The sequence below is a fragment of the Callorhinus ursinus genome, unplaced genomic scaffold (assembly GCF_003265705.2).
Source record: "Callorhinus ursinus isolate GAN/ISIS: 27379988/994484 unplaced genomic scaffold, GSC_fseal_2.0 scaffold10, whole genome shotgun sequence".
In the NCBI taxonomy this organism is placed as follows: domain Eukaryota; kingdom Metazoa; phylum Chordata; class Mammalia; order Carnivora; family Otariidae; genus Callorhinus; species Callorhinus ursinus.
This window is the reverse complement of record NW_027397072.1, coordinates 63,002,395-63,025,238: the sequence shown is the minus strand read 5'-3', so window position 1 is coordinate 63,025,238 and position 22,844 is coordinate 63,002,395. Positions and strand designations below refer to the sequence as shown.

General features: G+C 34.4%; 1 long non-coding RNA gene across 1 annotated transcript in view; it reads left to right on the top strand.

The window, feature by feature from the left end:
- The window catches only part of LOC112821416 (uncharacterized), a 65,918-nt gene extending 43,283 nt beyond the window's left edge, over positions 1 to 22,635 (top strand). The window contains exons 5-6 of the long non-coding RNA XR_003207446.2: positions 13,819 to 14,009; positions 22,494 to 22,635. This is a non-coding gene — a long non-coding RNA (uncharacterized lncRNA). The remainder of the gene's footprint in view (positions 1 to 13,818; positions 14,010 to 22,493) is intronic.
- Positions 22,636 to 22,844: the final 209 nt, after the last annotated feature.

Genomic DNA, 22,844 nt, shown 5'->3' with positions numbered 1-22,844 from the left:
AGGTGATCTCACGTACAATTTGGTGTATTACAATTTAGATCCTGTTTTAAGCAAGCTGATATATAAAACTCTTGGTTTACTCATTCAATTATTTAAGAGATGCACTCTTCATTCATAAAAGATGTTTAACTTTGTAAAATTCTTCATTTTAGTGTTCTTTGTGGGGGGGGTTCAGGCTTTTCTGTAAAAATGAGTGATTTAAATTTATATAGGATTTGCAAGAGCTTGTTGTTGGTCTATAGTAAGATCCTGTTCTCCTTCACTGAACCTTGAGAGAGAGTTTGATCCAGATGAACCCTCTCTCCTGGATCTCTAGGATTATTGCTTATCTTTTATTTATTGTGAGGAAACTCTCGGTTTCCTGTGGCTTGATGGGGGCTGCTCCTTCCCAGGCTTGCTCCTGCCTGTCAGTCCCTTATATGTTATAGTGCCTGGGGTTTGCCTTTGGGCTCCTGGCTACTCTACCTACACACTCCCCCTTGTGACTTCACCCAATCCAGAGGCCTTAGTGTCCATCTCTTTGCTGGTGGCTGTCAAATTCCCATCTCCAGTGTGGCCCCTCTCACATACTTCATTTCACTTATCCAACTGTGTATTCAACATCTCACCTTAGATGTAAATGGTCATCTAAAATCTAGCTTGTTCCCCAGCCTCAGGCTATCTCATTCTCCAGTCAGACTTATTTCAGTGAGTATTACCACCATCTGAAGTCACTCAAGCCAAAAACTTAGTTATCATCCTTGCTTCTGCTCTGCCTTCGCCCACTATACCAATCCACTAGAAAGTCCTGTTGGGTCTATCTCTGGACCATATAGGATCTGGTCTGCTTCTATCCACCTTTTCTTTCCCCACCTTAGCCAATATGCCTAAACCGCTTGCCTATCTTTCCCTTATCCACTGCAGCAGCCTCCTGGTCTCTCTGTTTCCTCTCATGCTTCCCTTATCATCTGTGAGCGCTCCATAAAGCTGTATTTTAAAAACAAATAATATCATGGTGCTGACTTCTTCCTAAATCCCTCCAGTGGCTTTCCATCATACTGAGGATATAAGCTAAATTTTTTTTCCCATTGTCTGTGAGAGCCTACTTTTCTCAAGTCATTTCTTCCGTACTCTCATCCCTTTGTTTCAGGCACATCAACCCTGCTTTTACTCAGGGCCTTTGCATAGATGTTTTGTCTGCTTGGAACACTCTTTCCAAAGATTTACACGGGGCTGGCTCTTTCGTGTCATTCGGGTTGGATGCTGCCTGTCTTAGCCTCTCCCAACATGCATCCCCTGCTGTTGCTTATATTTTATTTCCTTCAAAGCTTATAGTTGTCTGATTATTTCCTTTATTTATTTGCCTATTTTCTGTATTCCACTACTAACATGGGAGCTTCATGAGAACATAAACCTTTTTTACCTTGCTTACCTGTGAGCATTGTGCTCAGCATGTTGGTTAAGACTGCAGACTCTGGGATCAGATTCACCAGTCTGGATGCTGTCACCGACACCCGCCATTGTGTCATTTCACACCAGTTGCTTCATTCTGTGTGGCTCAGTTTTCCCATATGAAATGGAGACCATGTTAGCATCTGCTCATTACTGTTACTATGGGGAAAGGATATGATACATGTGAAATATTTATGACAAGTCTGGCACTTGATAGTTTTTGTGTTTTCTTACTCAGTTAGAATAGTACCTCCATACAGTTGATGTTCAATAAATACATGTTGAATAATATGTAAAAAGATACATAATGATATTTCATGTTTTGTTGATGAATATTTCTGAATATCTATTTTAATGTTAATTTATGAAAAGATCTTATGATAATTTTTTTGACCTCAGAAGAGTATTTAAATATTTATAATGTTTAACCCAATGGCCTATTATTAACAATTATGTTGTCATTTAAATTTCTAAGGTTGATATATTAAATCTTGATACCTTAGTCAATAATTTTTGGCAAATTAGCTCACTCATAAATGGTGAAATCGCTTGGCTGTTTTTCTTAATAGAGCTTTAAAGGTTGATAACTATTGTCTCTTATTATATACATGTCAAAATTATTTGGGAAAATTAGAAAATATGGTTAAGCAAAATGAAAAAATAAAAACAATCTGCAGTTCCTGACTTTTTATGTATACTCATACTTGAAGATTTGTCCATATATTATCATGTGTATTTTGTTTGATATTAGCTGTCTATGTGAGCCTGAAACAAAGGCGGTGGGAGACAGTTTATTTGAGAAGTAATCCCAGGGAGATCACTTGTATTGCTATGGTTAACTGCATTGTTTTTTTAAATTGATTTTTTTCAGTGTTTGTTGCATATATATAGAACCACAATAGATTTTTAAAATTGTATCCTAAGACCTTATTAGACTTCGTAGCTTTTTATTTTTTGTAGAATTTTCTAGGTATATAATTATATTGTCTGAATAAAGACCATTTTACCTATTCCTTTCCAATTTTAGGTCTTTTATTTCTTTCTCTTGTCTTATTACACTATATAGAACCTCCAGTAAAATGAAGTGGTGAGAGCAGAAACCTTTACCTTCCAGTCTTAGAGAGAAAATATTCAATACATAACCATTAAATCTGATGTTAGTTGTGGGTTTTTAGCTGATACCCTCTATCACACTGAAGTAGTTCCCTTCCTTTCTAGTTTTCAGGGAGTTTTTATCATGAATGAATGTTATATTTTGTCATTTTTTTTCTCCTGCATCTGTCTCCTTTTTAAAAAGCATATGGCTTTTCTTTTTATTTGGTTGATATAATGAATTTCATTGATTTATGTTCAAACATGAAACCAGCCTTAAGTGTATTAGCTATGAATTATTATCATAACCACTTGATTATGATGTATTATCTTTTTAATGTATTGTTGGACTCAATTTGCTAATATTTTGTAAAGGATTCTTGTGTGTTTATTCATGAGAAGTATCAGTTTGTAGTTTTTGTTTTTATATTCCTGAGAATATCTTTACCAGGTTTTGATATCAGAGTTATGTTGGCTCATAAAATGAGTTGGAAAATGACCTGCCTTCCCTTATTTTTGGGAAAAGTTTGTGTAAAATCGTTACAATTACTTTAAAAAAATATTTGATAGAATTCCCCAGTGAAACCAGATGGGTCTGGCATTTTCCTTGTGGGGGAAAGTTTTCAATAACAATTCAAATTTATTTCGTTGATATGGGGCTATGCAAATTTTCTATTTCTTCTGTGTCACTTCTGGAAAATTGCATTTTATAAGAAATGTATTCATTTCTTGTAAATTCTTAAATTTATGATATATATTTGTTTATAATATTTTCTTAATAGCCTTGTATTATTTATAGGATCTGTCATGATAGTCCCATTTTTATTTCTGATATTGGTATTTTGTGTTCTCTCTTTCTTGGTCAGTTTTGATACAAATTTATCAATTTTATTAATCTTTTAAAATCAAATTTTGTTTTGTCACTTTTTTCTATTGCTTGTTTTCTAGTTCATTGATTGTTGTTTTTTTCTTCTTTTTTTCTTTCTATTTGGGTTTAATATAATTCTCTTCCTTTTCTGACCTCTTAAGATAGAAAGTTAGATTACTGATTTTTATTCCTTTTTGACCCTTTAATAATATAAACATAATACTATACATTCATTTTTCACCACTACCTAAGTTGTATCCCAAAACTATTGACATGTTGGGTTGTCATTAGTAGTCAGTTTGAATAATTTCTAATTTCTCTTTATGATTTCTTCTTTGATCCACAGGTCAAATTAATGTATTATTTAATTAAAAAGTATTTGGGGAACTTTTTAGCTACCTTATTTTTGTTGATTCTAGATTTTAATTCCATTGTTATAAAAAGTGCTCTGTAAGATTTCAATACTTTTAAATTTATTTAGATTGATTAATAGCCCACTATATAGATGAAAAGATTAGTGAATTCTGCAGTTGTCGGGTATACTATTCCATAAATATCATTTAGGTCAACAGTGGAAGTATTGTATATCCTTATAGAATTATGTCTCACTTGTTCTATCAGTTATTGGGAGAGTGTCAAAATCTACAACTAAGGCCATATGTAGTTCTCTATTTCTGTCAGTGTTTGTTTTAGGTATTTTGAAACTCTGTTATTAGGTGCATACAGAGTTTGTCATGTCATGACTTCCTGATAAATTTACCCTTTGTTCATTATGTATTGTCCCTTTTTATTTCTTGTAATACTTTCTGACTTGAATTCAGATTTGCCTGATATTATTATAGGTACACCTCTTTCTCCTGAAGCTTTGGGCTCTTTCTCCTATCTTTGGTTTAACACATGTTAAAAACTAAGCCCCTGGATTTCCAAGAAGGAGCTCCATGCATATCTCCATTCATTCCTTCCTAGGGCATTACATGAGTTTTCTTCTCTGATTTTCAGATTTTTCTTCAGTTCGGGTCTGGAGATTTAGTCAGCCTTCTTGCTTGCTCAATTCTACATTAAAATGTGTTTATTATGTTTTATTCAGTATTTCTAGATATTTCTAGCAGGAAGAACTTTCAGGTTATCTTGTCTACCATATTGATGAAATTATCAGTTTCACTCTGCCTTTTTTATATTCGAATTTAATTTTCAATTCTTTAAAAATAAATGTAAAGAATAGTAAGAACTATAGCTATTATTCAAATCTTGAGATTTCTGATACATGAAGATTGTAATGGAAGTTCATGAGCTGTTTCAGTATTTCAAAATTCCTGGTGTAACTTATTTTATATGAATATACAAAAATGCTGTGCGTACTAACTAGTGCATCATGTCTCTTTGCTTTTCACTAAAATATTATCTCAGTGTGATAACAATAATTAGATAGTGTTGATCAGAAACTCTAGCTCTTGATGACATCTGAGATTAATGAAACATTTTCATTATACCAAATACTGATCAAAATATTTCAGATATTTCCAATTTCATAGTGGTGAGAATTTAACACAATCTCTTTTTCAATTCTTCAATTTTTGCAATATTTTTGTTTAATAATTTATCCCAGTAATTTGTAAATGTTGCCTTATTGTATTACTAACCTCTCATTTATACTATATTTTGTTCCATTGTCCTTATCCATACATTTTTATGCTAAAGAATCCACATTTTATAAAAAAATAAACACAGAACCACAGGGAAGAGCAAAATAAAAGTAGTCTTCGCACATGCATGCTGCGTGAACAGGGGGTGTGGGTAGGGGCAGAGGGAGAGGGAAAGGGAGACTCTTAAGTAGGCTCCACACCCAACATGGGGCTCAATCTCAGGACCCTGAGATCATGACCTGAGCCAAAATCAAGAGTCAGACACTTAACTGACTGAGCCACCCAGGCGCCCCCAAAGTAGTCTTTGCTTATGTAAATATTTGGACCCACTGCATTGTGGCTTTCTGGACCTAAAAATGTAAGCTAGATGTCCTTATTGCCAAAATTTTCTTGGGAACTTGGACCTCTCTACTTCCATATGTTTTGTAATTGTGCCATGTATCATAACTGAAATTCTTTTTTTTTTAAATCTTTTTTTTTTGAAGATTTTATTTATTTATTTGACAGAGAGATAGACAGAAGAGCACAAGCAGAGGGAATGGCAGAGGGAGAGGGAGAAGCAGGCTCTGCACTGAGCAGGGAGCCTGATGCTCCCAGGACCCTGGGATCATGACCTGAGCCGAAGGCAGACACTTAACCATCTGAGCCACCCAGGTGCCCCATAACTGAAATTCTAGTAGTTGCACCTATGAAACACAGAAAGTGTTTGCATTTTATAAGATTTTGTTCTAGAACCACAAGGTAAAATAATGGAGTACCTTTATGTAAATCAGCCTTGATCTAAGCATGTGGATTAGTTTATAGTACTGAAGTATAATTAGAAGGCTAATTTGCTAATCATTTCTCTTAACTATAGATATAATCATAGAAACATAGGCTTCCCACTTTGGAAAGGTCTTAAAGACGAACTCTTTTTTTGAAAGTTAAATCCCCTCTACAATATTCCTGCCAAATACTCTTCAAGTCTGGAATTCAGCTTTTGTTTATAGCTATGGAACCCAGTGATGTAAGGTCTCCTGAGTCTAGAAGACCAACTGTACCTCCTGGAATAATAAATATCCTTCTTCAACCTTTGGTGGGTTCCTTTATCTCATTTTCTCTGAATTTTCATGCTCCTGAATCTAAGTCATTGTCTCATGCTGCATAGGAAAATTGGGACCCCCAAACCCAGTGCTTCATTGGTTTACACACACACACACACACACACACACACACACACACACACACACACACACCAGCTTCAAGCATTTCTTAAGTTTATGCATGCATGTGTATGTGTGTTGTGGGGGAAGGACAGGAGTGACAGAGGGGAGGGTATGACATCATGCAGCCTATAGGGTCTTTTGATAATTTCTTTTCTACACTGTCTTACCCACCCCATTCACTTGAGGTAGAGGCATTTCATTAAGAAAATTTCCATTCACATGCAGTGTCATCCCTGTGTTTAGATCTCTTCTAATTTTATCAGAGAGTTACTTTCAGCAAAGGTTGTGCTCAACCTGAAATTCCAGTGAAGAGTTTTTTTCTCTCATCACAGATAATAATTATCTTTAAAAATATATTAAATGTGTACCTACATATACTGTACAACACTACCAATTTGAAATAAATGACCTGAGAGACTATGGACTCTGAGAAACAAACTGAGGGTTCTAGAGGGGAGGGGGGTGGGGGATGGGTTAGCCTGGTGATGGGTATTAAAGAGGGTTCGTCCTGCATGGAGCACTGGGTGTTATACGCAAACAATGAATCATGGAACACTACATCAAAAACTAATGATGTAATGTATGGTGATTAACATAACGTAATAAAAAAATAAATGACCTGCTAATTTGAATATCTTTCATATTTGAAGTTAAGAATTGGTAATACAATTGACTCTTGAATAACATGGGGGGTTAGGGGTGCTTACCTCCTGCACAGTTGAAAATCTGAGTATAACTTTTGACTTCCCTGAAACTTTACTAATAGCCTACTATTGACCAAAAGCCTTACCAATAACATAAACAGTCAATTAACACATATTTTTGTGTTATATGTTTTATACACTGTATTCTTACAATAAAGTAAGCTAGAGAAAAGAAAATGTTAAGAAAATCATAAGGAAGAGAAAATATATTTAAGTGCTGTAAGAAACCCACAGTTCAAACCCATGTTGTCCAAGGGTCAACTGTACATTTAAATTATAAAAATGCTGGGAATATGAATTGTCCTAGATGGGGAGATTTTTGCATGGGTATAATAGCAGGGATACCAGCCTGATAAAAGAAAATAACTTGCTTGCCGCTTAGGTAGTGATAAACTGTTGTGAAATACTCTTGTATTATATTCACCAAAGTAGAGAATCAGTAGCTAAAAATTCATTGTCAGATATCTGTCCTTTATTACCTTCATGAATGGATACATTAGACTAATCTGTAATTAGCACATCCACTTTCTAAATGGAAAGTGCTCAAAGTATGTTCAAACATTAAATGAGCCACTATTATAACTCAAACAGTGGGCTGCCCAGCATGGCTGCTCATGTGGTTTCAAAAATGGTTAGGAATCAGATCAGTTTCTAAAATGGGCATATTTCTCTCTACATATTCTTCTAACACAGAAGGAACAAACACCCAAAGTTTTAATTGGACTAATTTCTGAATTAATGTACATACATTATTAAATCTTACTACTATGATGATTATTTTTATGCAGGGTTATGCAAAGTTTTTGGAACTCTTCCCTTTGAACTAAAAGAGACATTCGCTTTGGTTTCTTCCCATGGCAATGCTTTTCTTTCCCCTGTGTGTCTATCCTTTCCTTCAGTTTCTGAATGATGTTGATTAAAATATCTTTAGATCTTACTTAAAAATACATATGCTTACCAGTTAATAGCAATGATAACCACAATAAATGTTCCAGAGCCACATTTTCTCCAAATCCTGGCAAAAGATGAGAAATCTGGGGTGATTGCCATGCCTGTGATAATTAAGTTTCGAGAGTGAAATAGATTAGGTATAAGAAAATGTGAGTTAGGAAGAAAGCAATACATTTAAAAAAGAAAAGAAATACTGAGAAGGATGATCTTTGGGTGTTGGAACATTAATGAAATATCTTTGGTTCTCTTCATCCTTACGTGACTGGTAGTGGCAGAAGTGGTGGGGGTGTTGGAGAATTTTTACATTACTTGGGTGTTATCCTGAGTGACTTGCCCCAACATTTTCCATAGACAGAGAGACCCTAATAAGCACTACATATGTTCATGTATGTATCCCTGTTCATGTTTTTGATTGAAAATAATCCTATCATAAAATACTTGTCTACTCTAAGTCAGTATGAATGTATTGATAGCCATGAAATTTAATGTTTAATAATCTGTTTTGTTTATACTGAGAAATTGTTAACTGAGTAGCAGATAAAACAAAAAAGTGGTTTGTTAAATTCATATTACCTACTGTTCTTTCTTTTTTCTTATATTTTCTTCAAATTAATCAATTAAAATGCACAGATGTTCAATTAAAATTATAAAAATTTTCCATGGCTACAGCTGTTTTGAAGCTACATTGTTGAAAATTTAACATATCTAGTAATGATTCCCTCTCAGAAGAAATTAAATTAATGACTCTTTGCTAGATTATTTTCCATTTGATAAATTAAACAAAATTAGAACAAAAACCATGAGACTTACAGTGCCTGCTACATTTATTAATTAGCATGGTAGACTAGCAGATATTAATATGAAAAGGCAACAAAATAGAAAATGTTTCTTATTTTTCAAGTGAAATACCTTCAGGAGTGTAGTTTATCTTATCAGCAAATGGTTATACAGTATAAATTATTAAAATTTCACCTGTAAATAGCAGACAAGTGACAAATTTCATCATCCCACATAATAGAGATGGTAGAGATGTGATTAGGCCAGGCAAAAATAACATTTTTCTTCACATCTTTGTCCAACCTATGTGTGATAGACAGTGACCCTTAAATAATAAGTATAGAAACAGGATTTTTTTTCTTGGGCATATTGCTTTGTCTCAAAGAGAATTACTATTTTTTTTTCACATTTCTAATTCATTCTTTAATTTTTTAAAGATCTGCCCGCTCATTTTTTTCTTATGTAGAGAACTAGTATATGCCCATAGCATTAGTCAGTGTTCTCCAGAGAAACAGAATATGTGTGTGTGTGTGTGTGTGTGTGTGTGTGTGTATACAGTATACACACATACAAATACAGTAAGAGACTCAGATTTATTTTGAGGAATTGACTCACATGATTGTTGGGGGAGGGGGCTGGCAATTCTGAAACTTGTAGGCTGGGCTGGCAGGAGTTGATGTTGCAGTCTTCAGACAGGATTCTTTCTTCTGTGGGAAACCTAAGTCTTTGCTTTTAAGGTCTTCATCTGATTGGATGAGGTCCAACGGAGGGTAATCTGCTTTACTTAAAGTCTACTGATTGTAGATGTTAACACGTCTAAAAGATGCCTTTCCAGCAACATCTAGACTGGTGCTTGACCAAACAACTGGGCACCATAGCCTAGCTATGTTGTCATATAAAATTAACCATCACACTCATTGAGGAAATTTTAGAAAATAAATAAACTGAAAATGGGTATTTAAAAAGCACTTGTAATCAAGCACCTGCAAGTGATCTCTGCTAACGTTTCAATGTTTATCCCTATAGTCTTCCTCTTATATTTATATATCTTTTCTTCTTCCAAAGTTGAGAATACAGTGTTTATTTTATCTCATAACTCATTATTCTCTTAAGAGTATAAACATCTTCTCACTTTATTAAAATGATTTCTTCTGCAACTCATATTTTAATAACTGTAGTATAACCAATTGAAGGAATTGTTGGACTCTTAGGTTTTCAATTTTAGAAGGATATTATGTCTTTTCACGCTTATCCTTTGAATACATTACTACACATGCATTTGCTAGTTAAAAATACACACATTAAAAACTTTTACATGCATTGCTAAATTGCCTTCCAGAAATATTGTGCCATTTACATTCCCAATGGCAATATTTCAGAGGCTTGTTTTCCTTCCTCTTTTCAGTATTAAGTGTTAGAATAAAAAAATATTCCTATATGAAGATTTAAAAAATCTTTTATTATTGTATTCTGAGTTTCCTTGATTTTTAGTGATGTTGAATGAAATCCTTAACTTTAGTGATGTTTGTATTTGTTTTTGAATTGTCCATTCAATTTCCACTAAGATGCTTGTCATATTCTTACTATAAAAACTGTATACAACATATGTAATCACTTTGGTTATCATATATTTTGCAAATGTTTCCTCTAATTTATTATTTGCCTTTTGATCCTGTGTATAATTTTTTTGATATACTGAAGTTTTTGTTTTTATTTTTGAGTAACCAAATCTATAAATATTTTCTGTTATGTCAGGCTTTTGGTTTCATATATTATAGTTTTCCTACCCTGGGATTATATGTCTTCTGTACCATTATGGTTTTTTTTTTTTAAGCTTTGAAATTAAATTTGATGTATGGTGTGAGGCAGGGATTATCTTTCAGTTCACAGTTTTGTTTAAAATGCAACTTTTCTATCCTTCTAAACACGGGGAAATGTCATGCAAAGGACTCGAAAGGTTGGAAAGGAAGAACTTACACATTTTACGTCTGGTAGGCCCAGTATACATCACAGTGGATCCTCAACATTATTTGGTTTTCCATCAAAAAGCAGAGTTAAATCTAACAGCAGTTGCCTGAGGCTTTCATGTTTGTGAATGTGTATGTATAGGTGTATACAGGGAGCATGCTTGTGGGATGGCAATTATGGTTCTGGGAACCATTTCCACTGCAGCTCTATGATCTTATTAGCAATGTTTTCATAGATTTGGACATTTTTCTTCATAGACAATGATTATATCTTTAGTCAGTGATCACACTACAGTATTTTAACTGCAGGGGTATTTATGTGCTAGGGCAGAATATGTCCATGGAGAAGAAGCTGCCAATGACTAGATCTTGTAATCAGTGCATAATCTGAGGCAGAAAGTTTATGACCACTCCCTAGCACGGTGCTCTTCTGTGGCCTTAATGTAATTGTCACTGTGTTTTTGTGCCTTCACAGGAAATGTCTTCCATTTATTCTTTACAAAATTGTAAGTTATTGGGTAACCTGGCTACAAGAACCTGTAGTGACTGACGTAAATCTTACCCTGGATATTCTCCTGTTTTCCCATTTTAAAAATGCTCATTACTCCCATCTTCAATAATTCATCACTAGATGTGGGACAGGAAATAGTGATGTGAAATTCAAGTAAGCCATATTAAGAATCATGATTTTCAGAAGCAAGCTTAGGGTTTTATCAATATGTTTCATATATTCACCAATTTATTTTAGATGAGTAGTCTCTCTATTTGAGATTACTTTTCTAGGATTATCTTACAGTTTAATTTAATGTGGTAGAATTCCTTATTAGTACTTATAGGTTTTTATCATGTATTGCCCTGTTTTAGACTTAAAATTTCTATGAAATTGGGCTTGGAATTTTACATGTTATCAAGCTCCCTAGGTTTATATAGCCAATGAAAGTTTCAGAAGCACTAGACTACTGTTTCTGGGTTTAGAATTAATATATTTGGGGAAATTTTTCATGAAACTTTGTGAAAAGGTAGGTTAAAGTGCCTGGCATTGTGGCAGCCACAGGGTAGGCACTGCATAAATGTGCATTACTTATTTAATTTAGGTATTAAAGCAATTAGTAAACTGATCTGTGTTTGGTCTGTTCTGCATTTATGTCCACTTCTAAGGAAGCTTCCATTTAAATACATATATTTTACAGTGTATGCTTTGTATTACTAATTTTTATGAACTTAACATTTAGAGGACAATGTTTATTGACTTTTTGCTGTGAACAGCTCATCATTCTGTTAAAGATTCAATATTCTGAATATTCCAGGAACATAAATATCCACAAGTACTTCTTGTATTAGCTAACAGAATTGCCATATATTTGCACAGCTGTTAAATGGTTGTCTCAAAATTTTTAAAAAATAGTTCAGGTGTATAGAATTATTCAAATTATGTTAATATGCAGAGGTTTATACGAAAATAAGAAGATGCCACCTTGTGGTACAAAAAATAGATTCTTTGGTATGTGTGTAATATGTGGTTGTCAAATCTTTCAAATAATATGTGGTCAACAAACCTATTTGAACAAATAGGAAAGGCAGCAAAAGTGCTCATGCTCATAAGCAAGTGTTTGAATTCAGTAACTATCTCACAAATAGAAAGATCACATGGGGGAGAATTACATGGAAATGTGTTTTTTGAAAGCAGGGATCTATTCAGCGTTATACAATAGTCACATGGAAATTAAAATGGAGCATTTCAGTAATGTTTATTTAAGATAATAAACTCAGAGGATCTACTTCAAAATTAAGGTTGTGTTGCATTTTTAAGAATGATTGCTATATTTTGTTCTTTTAGGTAAAAAGTAAAATTTTATTATGATTTAATTTTAATGAGCTTAAAGATAATTTTTAACTCTGAATTACACTAATATATATGGTGTTTTGTTAAAAAGACAAAGGTTATTTGAAATTAATTATGAACTATGGGATTTACCTAGGTGATGATTCCTTACATGAAATTATCTTAGAATTTCTGAGGATGAATCAGTCTTGGAAATTATATAGCTCAATGTTCTCTGTTTTATAGGTGTGTAAACGGAGACACAGAGATGTTGTATGACTTGTTCAGGATCCCTCACCCTTTAGGAGTTGACTTTCTTTATTCTGTGCTCCTTCTCCCTCCCCATTCTGCATTTGAATTGGTCTCTTGTATTGAGAAGCTTTGTTTCTCAGAAAAAGAATAGAAGAGAATACATTTCTCCCCTCTGAACCTTTCATTAAATGTTTATTTTGTTGCATTTCTCCATAAGCATTTTTATATTGCCATTTTCTCCTCTTATTAGAATACTTAATATAGTTCCAAATAGTGCATAATTGAAAACAGTTTATCATATCCATTTTTATTTATTAGTATAATAGTATCCCTGCAATCTGGTGGCAGGAAAGTACTACACTATTTTATTGTAATTTATCCCATTTTAAATGTTCATTTGGGTCTATGAAATTGCATACTTTTTAGAAATACACTTAGAGGATATGTTGGGAAAAACCTCAAAAGTCAGAACTGGTTTAGAAATTTTTGCAAAGATAATATTGTGGGATATTCCAAATCCCAAAGTTAAATAGATCAATCAACCAATCATTTCAAATATTTTGAAAGTGTGTGTACATTAGATCTTGTCCATAGACACTTGTCAATGACAAATGACAAAGGAAAGTACCAGCATTTATTGTTATTGAAATTTTAGAGGAGCAAAGGAGCACTGGGTTAGTGGGCCTATCAGGAAAACATCACAGAATATATTTAAGTAGGTCTTGAGGAATAGGAAGTATTCAGATAATTAGGTAGCAGTGTGTGGTGGGGGCACTCTAGGCAGAAGTGGTGTGGCCCAAGGTTATTTCTCTCTGGCACATAGTAATTAGAAATTTGCTTAGAGATTGGGGGGGGAGGGCTTATCTAATGGTAAGACTGTTAAATGAGAACTAACAATGTTTAGTTCTTTTCCATATATAATGGAAAGCCATGGGTGCTTTTTGATTAAGAAAGTGATATAAATGAAGTGGCATTATGGATGAAGATTATACAGAAATAATGTGTTTTTGTGAAAATAATATAAAATGAAATATAATGTGTGTTGATGACCCTTAGTTGAACAGATAATCTTTTTTTTTTTAAGATTTTATTTATTTATTTCCCAGAGAAAGAGAGAAAGAGAGAGAGAGCACACAAGCAGGGGGAGTGGCAGGCAGAAGAAAGCAGGCTCCTCACTGAGCAAGGAGCCAGATGCAGGACTCAATCCCAGGATCCTGGGATCATGACCTGAGGCCGAAGGCAGATGCTTAACCGACTGAGCCACCCAGGTGTCCTGCAGATAATCTTTCTATTTCAGGTGTGCTTTGATTTGCAAGTTTCACTAAGTATTTTTATTATTTATTTTATTATTCTTATTTGGGTCATTTCCCTTTCTAATTGTCTTGACCAGAAATAGGCAATGAAAAAATTCAAACTCTGCTTTTCAACAGCACCAATCTGTAGGAATGCTGTCACCTCCCATGTGCAGATTTCTTTTAGAAATAAATAAATAAAGCCTAGGGGTAGTTGCACATTAATGTGGTGGTGGTAGAATGCCTCATCCTTAATATGCCTTACAGATGGTGTTTATAGGGGTTTAGTTAATTCAGTATGGCCCCGTATAAGCCTCAAGTAGCTAAAGAAGAACTTTCTTGAAAATGTCCCTGTGGTAGGCAGAATAATGGCCCCCTAAAGATATGTGTGTTCAGATCTCCAAAACCTGTGAATGTATTAGTTTATATGGCAAAAAAGAATTAAAGTAGATGACGGAATCAGGGTTGTCAGTTGATCTGAAAATAGGGAGATTATTCTGAATTATCTGCATGGGCTCAGTGTATTTACAAGTTGTCCTTAAAAGTGGAAGAGGGAAAGGAGATTGGAGTGATAAGTGTGAGAATGACTCCACTCGCCATTGCTGGCTTTGAAGACAGAAGGAAGCCAAGGAATGTGGGCAGCCTGTAGAAGCTGGAGAAGGCAAGAAAACAAACTCTCCCCTAGAAGTACTACAGAAAGGAATAGAGCCCTCCAAGCACCTTGATTTAGACCCAGGGAGACTCGTATTAGACCTGCCACTTACACAATTGTAACAACATACCTTTTTGTTGTTTTAAGCTACTAAGTTTATGGTAATTTGCTGTAACAGCAGTAGAAAACTAATACAATCACAACCATAAAACAAAGAAATAGTTATAATGGTGGTAAAGATAATGATTATTCTCCTCCACTCCCTCTTCCTCCTCTTCCTCCACATCTGTAGGTACCCTTTGTGGAGGGCTTACTATCCATATGTTAAGTGCTTTGCACATATTCTCATCCAGTTTTTAACAGCACCTTGCTGATAGGTATTATCTATTTGTGATGATAAACAAAGGCACTGAGGGATTTGGAGAGAAAGTGGCCAGGCCCTTGCAGTTTGTATGTGGCAGAGACCAGATTTAAACTGTTATCTGAGGTCAAAGCCTCATTCTCTTCAGTGCAGAAGTGGCAGGGGAAGCATTAGAAACTTGGAGCTGAATATGTTGGCTCTAAAGCCTGACCACCTGATTTGAATTTTGGCTGCTTATCTTATTGGTTAGATTAGTGCCTGGGACCTAGTAAATCCTCAATATGTCTTGGCTATTATTATGATTAATTGTGATTATTATTATTATTCAAAGATGGCACAAAAAGAGTAGTCATTGTCATAGGAAGGTGATTGTTAAAGTGATCACTACCACATCCATTTTATTGAGCTTAACTATAAACTATAATCTTTTCAGACTTCATTTCATCACTGAAGTTTGGCTTTTGGAATTTGTTTTAATGCCTCTCCACCTCATTAAGCAGTGAGTTTGAACCCCATTAAGTAATTCAGCTTGATCCTTATTTCTAACTGCTGTACATACCCTAACTGCTAAGCCATGCCCCTTGCTGGACAATATCTTGAAATATTTACTCTAATTCCCACTCTTTTGACTGGCCCTAACTTTGTGCAGAGAATTGCTCCCTTTTTGAAAATTACTTGGGTGGAGGAAAATAGGTATCTGACTGAAGAGAATACAGTCCCTTGGGTGTAAGTGATAATCCATCCCTCTGTTCTACCACTGTCAGTAGATGGCATTGTGATTTCACTGGACACCTGTGCATCTTGCAGCCATCATGTCATTATCTCACAGAGGAGCTCCATGCCATACTTAACCAACCCACAGTCAGATTAGGGTAGCAAGCCCAGAAATTTGTACTAGGGCAATATGAAGTCACTGGCTCTCCACAGCAAATATTTGGTAATTTAAAATGACAGGATTTTGGGTTGTCCCAAGATTCTGATTCCATTGGCTAGTATAAGGCTGTAATTCACCTCGGCCCTAGACCAGGACTGGAGTAGATGTATCCTGGGCAGCCAGTTCTAGGATGTATTGTATCTGACATTAAGTGAGGTCCCAAACTCCTGGGACAAGCAGATGTCCGTTTCTTCCCAGTAGGCTTCCTGACCTTCCATTTGGCTCTTCAACTCCTTTGATTTCTACAGTACTCTTTTCTCCTTGTTCTTATTTCATCTTTCGTTCTTGCTTTCCTTCATGGAAATAGTTCTAACATTAAGAGAGAGTTTTCTCCAGTTTTAAAACTTCCACCTTTTACTCTTTTTGTTTTACCCATCCTTCCTAGATGCTTACTGTCACCTATATGTTGATAACTCCTCATACTATCTCACTAGCTCTAAAATTCTTCCCTGAGCTTTAAAATTCTAAATCCAATGGCTTATCAACTGGATTTTTAGATGAATCTTGATATCAACAAGTGTGAATTTGAATTTGTCATCTTCCCTCTTTGCCCCTGTATCATGTCTTTTAGTTGTAGCATCTTATCATTATTATCAAATAATAATAAACTGTTTTCTCTGTTTATCTATTTTAATGTGTTTCTTGACTCTTTTCCCTCTCTTTCTTTATTATCACTGCTAATTCAGGCCCTCATATTTGTCATCTGAATTTTAATTTTGTGTTTGATAATTTTTATGTATAGGTATAAACTTTATCATTAAATATATCCCTCAATTTTTTAAATTTTTTAATTCTTTCCATTGCTTTAATCTTAGAGAATACTATGTACCACGGAATGTTAAATATTCATATAGGTTTCCTCTAGATTACTATGGTTTCTTCTTTCCTTAGTAATTAATTATTAACACCGTTATAGTTTCCTTTTTTTAATGTTAAAATGTCTTTCCCATTATTATCATTACTTATTTAAGTTTTGGGTGCATCTTCGTTCTTGATGGAATTGTTGACTGTTTAATAACGTTTACAAACATCGGTTCTTATAATTACTTATTAATTTTAGGGTATTTTTGGCTTTTTAAACAGTTTTACTCATTTGTTTTATCTTTAATATTTTCTTCTTTCTGATTTTCTTAGGGTTTTGTTGATGGTGGTGGTAGCTTTAGGATTATTAATTTGCTTCCAGTTTTCAGCTTTCTAAGCAATCCATAAGTTATGATATGTAGTACTTTTAAGGATATTTATCTGATGTGGAATTTCACACATATACAATGTAAAGAGAATAGTTCCACCTACCTCTGTATACATATTGCCAAACTTCAACAATTATCAACATTTTGCCACACTTGTTTCACCTGTGTCCCCAACTTTTTTCTCTTCCAGTATTTTAAATCAAATCCTAGACATCATGAAATGCAGTAATAGTAACATTTTAGGATATATGTGTGTGTAGATATTTATGTGTATTTGTATGTATATGTGCGTGCAAACATGTATGTATATATACACACTCCCACACATTTTAAAGTAATTGGGGAATCTTTTGGGCTTGATTAAAATATTTGTAGCTGAAAGACATGTAGTCAGATTATTTGATCTCAATTATTTCTGCTTCTATTGATAATTTATTGAGCTGCCCCTTCCCTACAAGTTAGTATCATCAATTTTTAAATATATCCTACATGGATTCTTCAAAAGCAAATAAACTCTATTTTTTTTAGAGTGGGTGGCTCAATACATATCTTATTAGCTATACTAGTCCAATTCTTCATGTTTTACCTTTATTTTAATTATAATAGTCCAGTTCTCCATGATCTCAAATTCATGATTTGTCCAAGATGTATTAAAGTCAATCACGACAACTTTGTTTCTACTTTTCATTTAATATTTGCCTGCCAGTTTTAGCTTAATATATTTGAATGTTATATTATTTGACACATGAAGATTTTTGGCTGCTATATTTTCATTATCATAACTTCTATCAATATAAAACATCTTTCTTTTATCTCATTTTATGCTTTCTGCCTTAAAATCTACATCATCCAAAGTTAACATTGCCACCTCTATGCCATTTAATTTATATTTGCTTGAGAAATCTCTACTCACTCTTATTTTTAACATTTATATGTACTTCCACATTAGAGATATCATAGTAATAGCACATAGAGTATATCTTTTGACTCAGTCTGTTAGTTTTCCAGCTACTTCCAATTTTTCCAAAACTGACAAATGGGGTCTTATTTTTCTTTTTATATTTTCTTTCATTTCCTTCAATTTTTGAGATTCTATAATGTTTTTTACTTTTTTTGTGTTTGTTATTGTTTTAATGGAGTTATGCTTTCATCTTCTCTAGTGATTAGGAAGGTAGACAGACATCTTGATACTTATTCTACTCATTTTCCAAAATATCCAACTTCTGTTTTTCCGAATATTAAAGTCAAGAAAGAAGTAATATCTTTTGTTTATCCACAAGGAATCCTTTTATATTCCCTTCCCCATTCCGTTTCCCACTTGTTCATCTCAAAGGGGTACTGGACTTAGACTGATATTATTAAATTATTGTTACTTCAGATTTATTCTTTTATAACAATTATTTTTGACATTTGCATTCAGATTTGAAAATATATTTGCAACAGCTATTTAGGGCTAACACTTCTGTTTAATTATTTCAGGGTTCATCACTAGGATTTATGTCCTAGCTTTCCTATTCATGAGATTTTTCATTTCAATTCAAGTCTTAGGAGTCTTTTCATCCCAATCTATTTTCTATTTAGCTCAGATTGTTTTTTTCTTATGGTATATTGAGGATGGCAAACAATTTTCTAATTTTTTTTCTGGTTTCTATAAGAGCAAGAAATATATAAAACTTCTGAATATATATGTTTTTTGCTTGATTTACCATATTTAACCACAGGTCCCTTGTGATTTTATTTCTCTTATATTCACTCAAGTGAGAACTTTTTTCCAGATGCATTGTTTTCCATCTTTCCCTCTTCCACCTTTCTACACATATGATAGCTGAATATGTTCAATTTCCATCTTGAATTTCCAGTGACCAGGGGCATTCAAGTAGTATGGGTCTTGGTCTAACTGGATGGAATCCTCTCCTACCCGCCACCACCTACCCAAAATAATGGAATTACTTGAAACTATAACCTGCAGGATTCACTGAAGCAGGACTCTCCTAGTGCTTCCTTCTACACTTCATTTGTGGGTACGGTATCTCCCAGGATGCAGTGTGCTACAGCTACGCTCCTACCTTGCTTTGCCTCAGTCGTTATTTTTTGAGGGTTTTTCTATCTGAATAGTATAGAAATATACGAGAAGGGAGTATGATATTAGGTCTGCCCAAAAATCAGCACCTATTTTGAACAGAATGGCTGCTTGTTTTCCTGTTTATTAAAGGGCCCAAATCTCTGGGCTGAGCTGTGCAACAGACAATGGGAGCAGGAAGAAAAAAAAAAAAGCGAACCTACTGCTCTTTCAAGGAGGTAGATTATTCTGTTTTATGAGGTGATGCTTGGATAGGCTACTGACTGTTTTCTCACTTTTGATGCATCAGCCTTATAATCACTCTAAATTTTTCCCAGATTTCTGGCACTGAGTTTCCTGTCAGTCTTCGTTTTCTGTGTTAGAGTTTTCCATTTTCATATGTATGTTATTGACGATTGGGAGAGGCAGTGCCAGGGGATGGTGGCCAGATGCCATTTTACACCAGAAGTCTTCTATTATCTACATTTAATGGTTATAAATAATGAGTGCATTTGGGAGTACTTTCACTTGTTCATTCCAACAAATCCAAGGACCCATTTTCTTAGGAATTAATTAATTCAACACCTAGTATGTGCATTTAAAAAAATATATGCCATATTTAGTAGAATGAAAGAAGTGGCTTTTGCTTCAGAGTATTATGATTGGAACTACAGAGATAGGTTGAAAGATCAATGGTCCAATAGAGTCAAAACCACTTTTATCCTTGGGAAATAGGAAAGAGTATACGGAGAAAATAGATACAAAGAAGTGAATCTTGAGGTATAAATAGATATTCAGAGGCTAGGTAGAGAGGTCAGGGCAACCTAGGCAGAAGGAAAAGCTCAGTGACATAAGAGTAGCATGAGATCAGGAAATGGTGATGGGATGCAGGTGAGTAAGCTAACGAGGTGTATGAGAACCCCATTTGTGTGGATGGTGGAATGGAATGAGGAAAAATGGATGGCAGAAAGATTGATATCAGAGCAATTAGAATCAGCTAGATAAGAAAAGATGGAAGAATAAAGTCAAACAGCAGCAGCAGGGATGGAGGGGAAATGGCAGGTTAAAAGTCTAAAATGCAAAGATGGAAGATGAGGAAGGAGGAGTGCATAATTGAAGACTGATTCTTCGGATCTGCCAATCATGTACAGGCTTATGTCTGCCACAACGGTCAGAGTTACTGATATGTAGAAATAAACCATTTCTGATTTCATCGTTTGCAGATCAGTCTTTTGCCTGCCTTAGGTTATCACTCATGTGTTTGGGTTGTGATCAAATATATCTACTTATTTTTTTTAAGATTTTATTTATTCACTTGAGAGAGAGAGAGAGAGAGTTCAAGCAGAGGGAGAGGGAGAAGCAGGCTCCCTACTGAGCAGGGAGCCCGATGCAGGGCTCGATCCCAGGACCCCGGGATCATGACCTCAGCTGAAGGCAGATGCTTAACCATCTGAGCCACCAGGAGCCCCTATATCTACTTATTTTAACACACTCTTTTACAGTAGTACTAATATCTTTCTTATGGTACCAAATAATCACATTTCTATTGATGAAAAAACTAAAGCATAAATCAGATTTGGCATAAATCCAAATAGGAATACCTGATAGGTCTAGTTTGGTAACTAATCCTATTTTTGATTTCCAAACAAACATACTTTTCACTAGAATTATCTACTTTCATGCTCTAGACAGTCATGTAACTATCTGAAAATTCATGATAATTCACAAGTTAAAATAGAAGCCATTTTATACCTTTGTTATACTTGCAGCAAGTCCTAGTTCCAAGTAATATATTTCTCTTATCTATTTCATATAGGTGTGATTAAAATAAATCATAGGAGAGACAAAGTAGAATTATTTCCCCAAAGTTTTGGGAAAACTAATATTCTATTCAGAAAACCAAATGCTGTTATCCAAGTGAAAATATTATTTATCCCCCAAAGGAATTTCTACCTATTACCCACAATTCAGTTAGATACGCTTCTCATGTTTGAGTTTCTTTCCCAATATCATTTATCTTTTATTTAAATGAAAAAAAATTCTTAAGCTCTATTACTGATAAGTTTTCTGCTAATGGGAAAGTAAACGGTAAAATAATAAAATCTTTTTTTTAAAGATTTTATTTTTATTTATTTATTTGAGAGAGAGAGAGGGAGAAAGAGCGGGGGGGAGGAGCAGAGGGAGAGGGACAAGCACCCTTCACAGGAAGCAGAGCCGGAGGCGGGCCAGGGACCCTGGGGTCCTGCGTTGAGCCCCCGAGCCGAACTCAACTGACTGAGCCACCCAGGTGCCCCAAAACAGAAATTCTTACTGTACACAAGAATTGTTTGAATGGCTTCAAGTACTCATTTTGTAAACTCGTGATACATTTATAGGTTTCTGAAATTGAGAAAGAAATCTTTATTTGCTCTAGTCAATAATTTTTAGGGAGACACTAGAATTGAAAAGTAGAAATATAATACATGTCATATACATAAATACAAACATAATAAGTATACAAATATATATGTTACCAGGTTTAATAATGTGGTGATATGACATTCTTCTCATGTTCTGACTACAGGGGTAAAGAGTTTTAGAAAATACTTAAGCCTGAACCTTGATACTCATTCCAGAAAATGAATGCTAACATGTTTAGTGATGCACTTGTATTAATTTAAAAACATAACTTGTTACCCATTATATAGTATTTGTTTTCAAATATTTAAAAACTCTAATAAAGATTCTGACACAATGTAATCAGCTACCATCGATATGCAGAGGCTGGTTTTCATTTTCCACTTTGCATTGAGAGGCAGTCCTTAAAGTACTGAGGACCAAGCTGTACTTGAAAATGGCTGAGATTTACTTGTGCTTACATCTTTTCTATTCCTCCTCAACTTTCAAGACATGCTTTCATTTGATAAGGATGCTTTGGAATCTGAATTTTAACATGTAGCTGTGTGCATTTAGGCATGCAAATATACACACTGTATATTATTTTGCTTTTGCAGTAATTATTTTCATTTATGAAATTCTAAATTTGATGTTAAATATTGAATATTTTGGTTAAGTGACAGCTTGTGCTAGCTTTAGGATATTCCTGCTTGATAATTATTCATGAGAAGAACAGCTGAAAACAAACTAGTTATACACCTTGGCAAATTACTGTGATTGTAATTCTGTGAAATTTCCCCATGGCCATGTGACTTTATTATAAGTACTCTAACAGTGCAGATGTCCAGAGTGTTGTCATTGTCACAAATGTTATTCCTATATTCAAAGTTTTTGAATTACTCTTTTCTGCTTCACAGAAAACGTGAGGAAGGAGATGAGACATGCAGTATGGATGATAGAGCATATGCAACTCTTTTCGGTGCCTGCCCTCCCTTGGTTAGAAGTGGGCATGGTGCTTACATACATCATTCCTGTAAGATACAGAAGCAATGGCATTTTTGTGAAATCTAGATATGAGGAAAACATTTCCTATTAAATGTTAAGAAAAAGGAAAAATAGCCCCAATTTATCATCCTTCAAAAAAATTCAGCTGAAATCAAATGTTATTTCCCTACTCTCCTTCTCCCTTTCAGTTTCTTCCCCATATGGTTCCTGAAATGTTCCTCCATTTAAATGGATTTTAAAGCTCATTCCTTATAGTTCCTAGA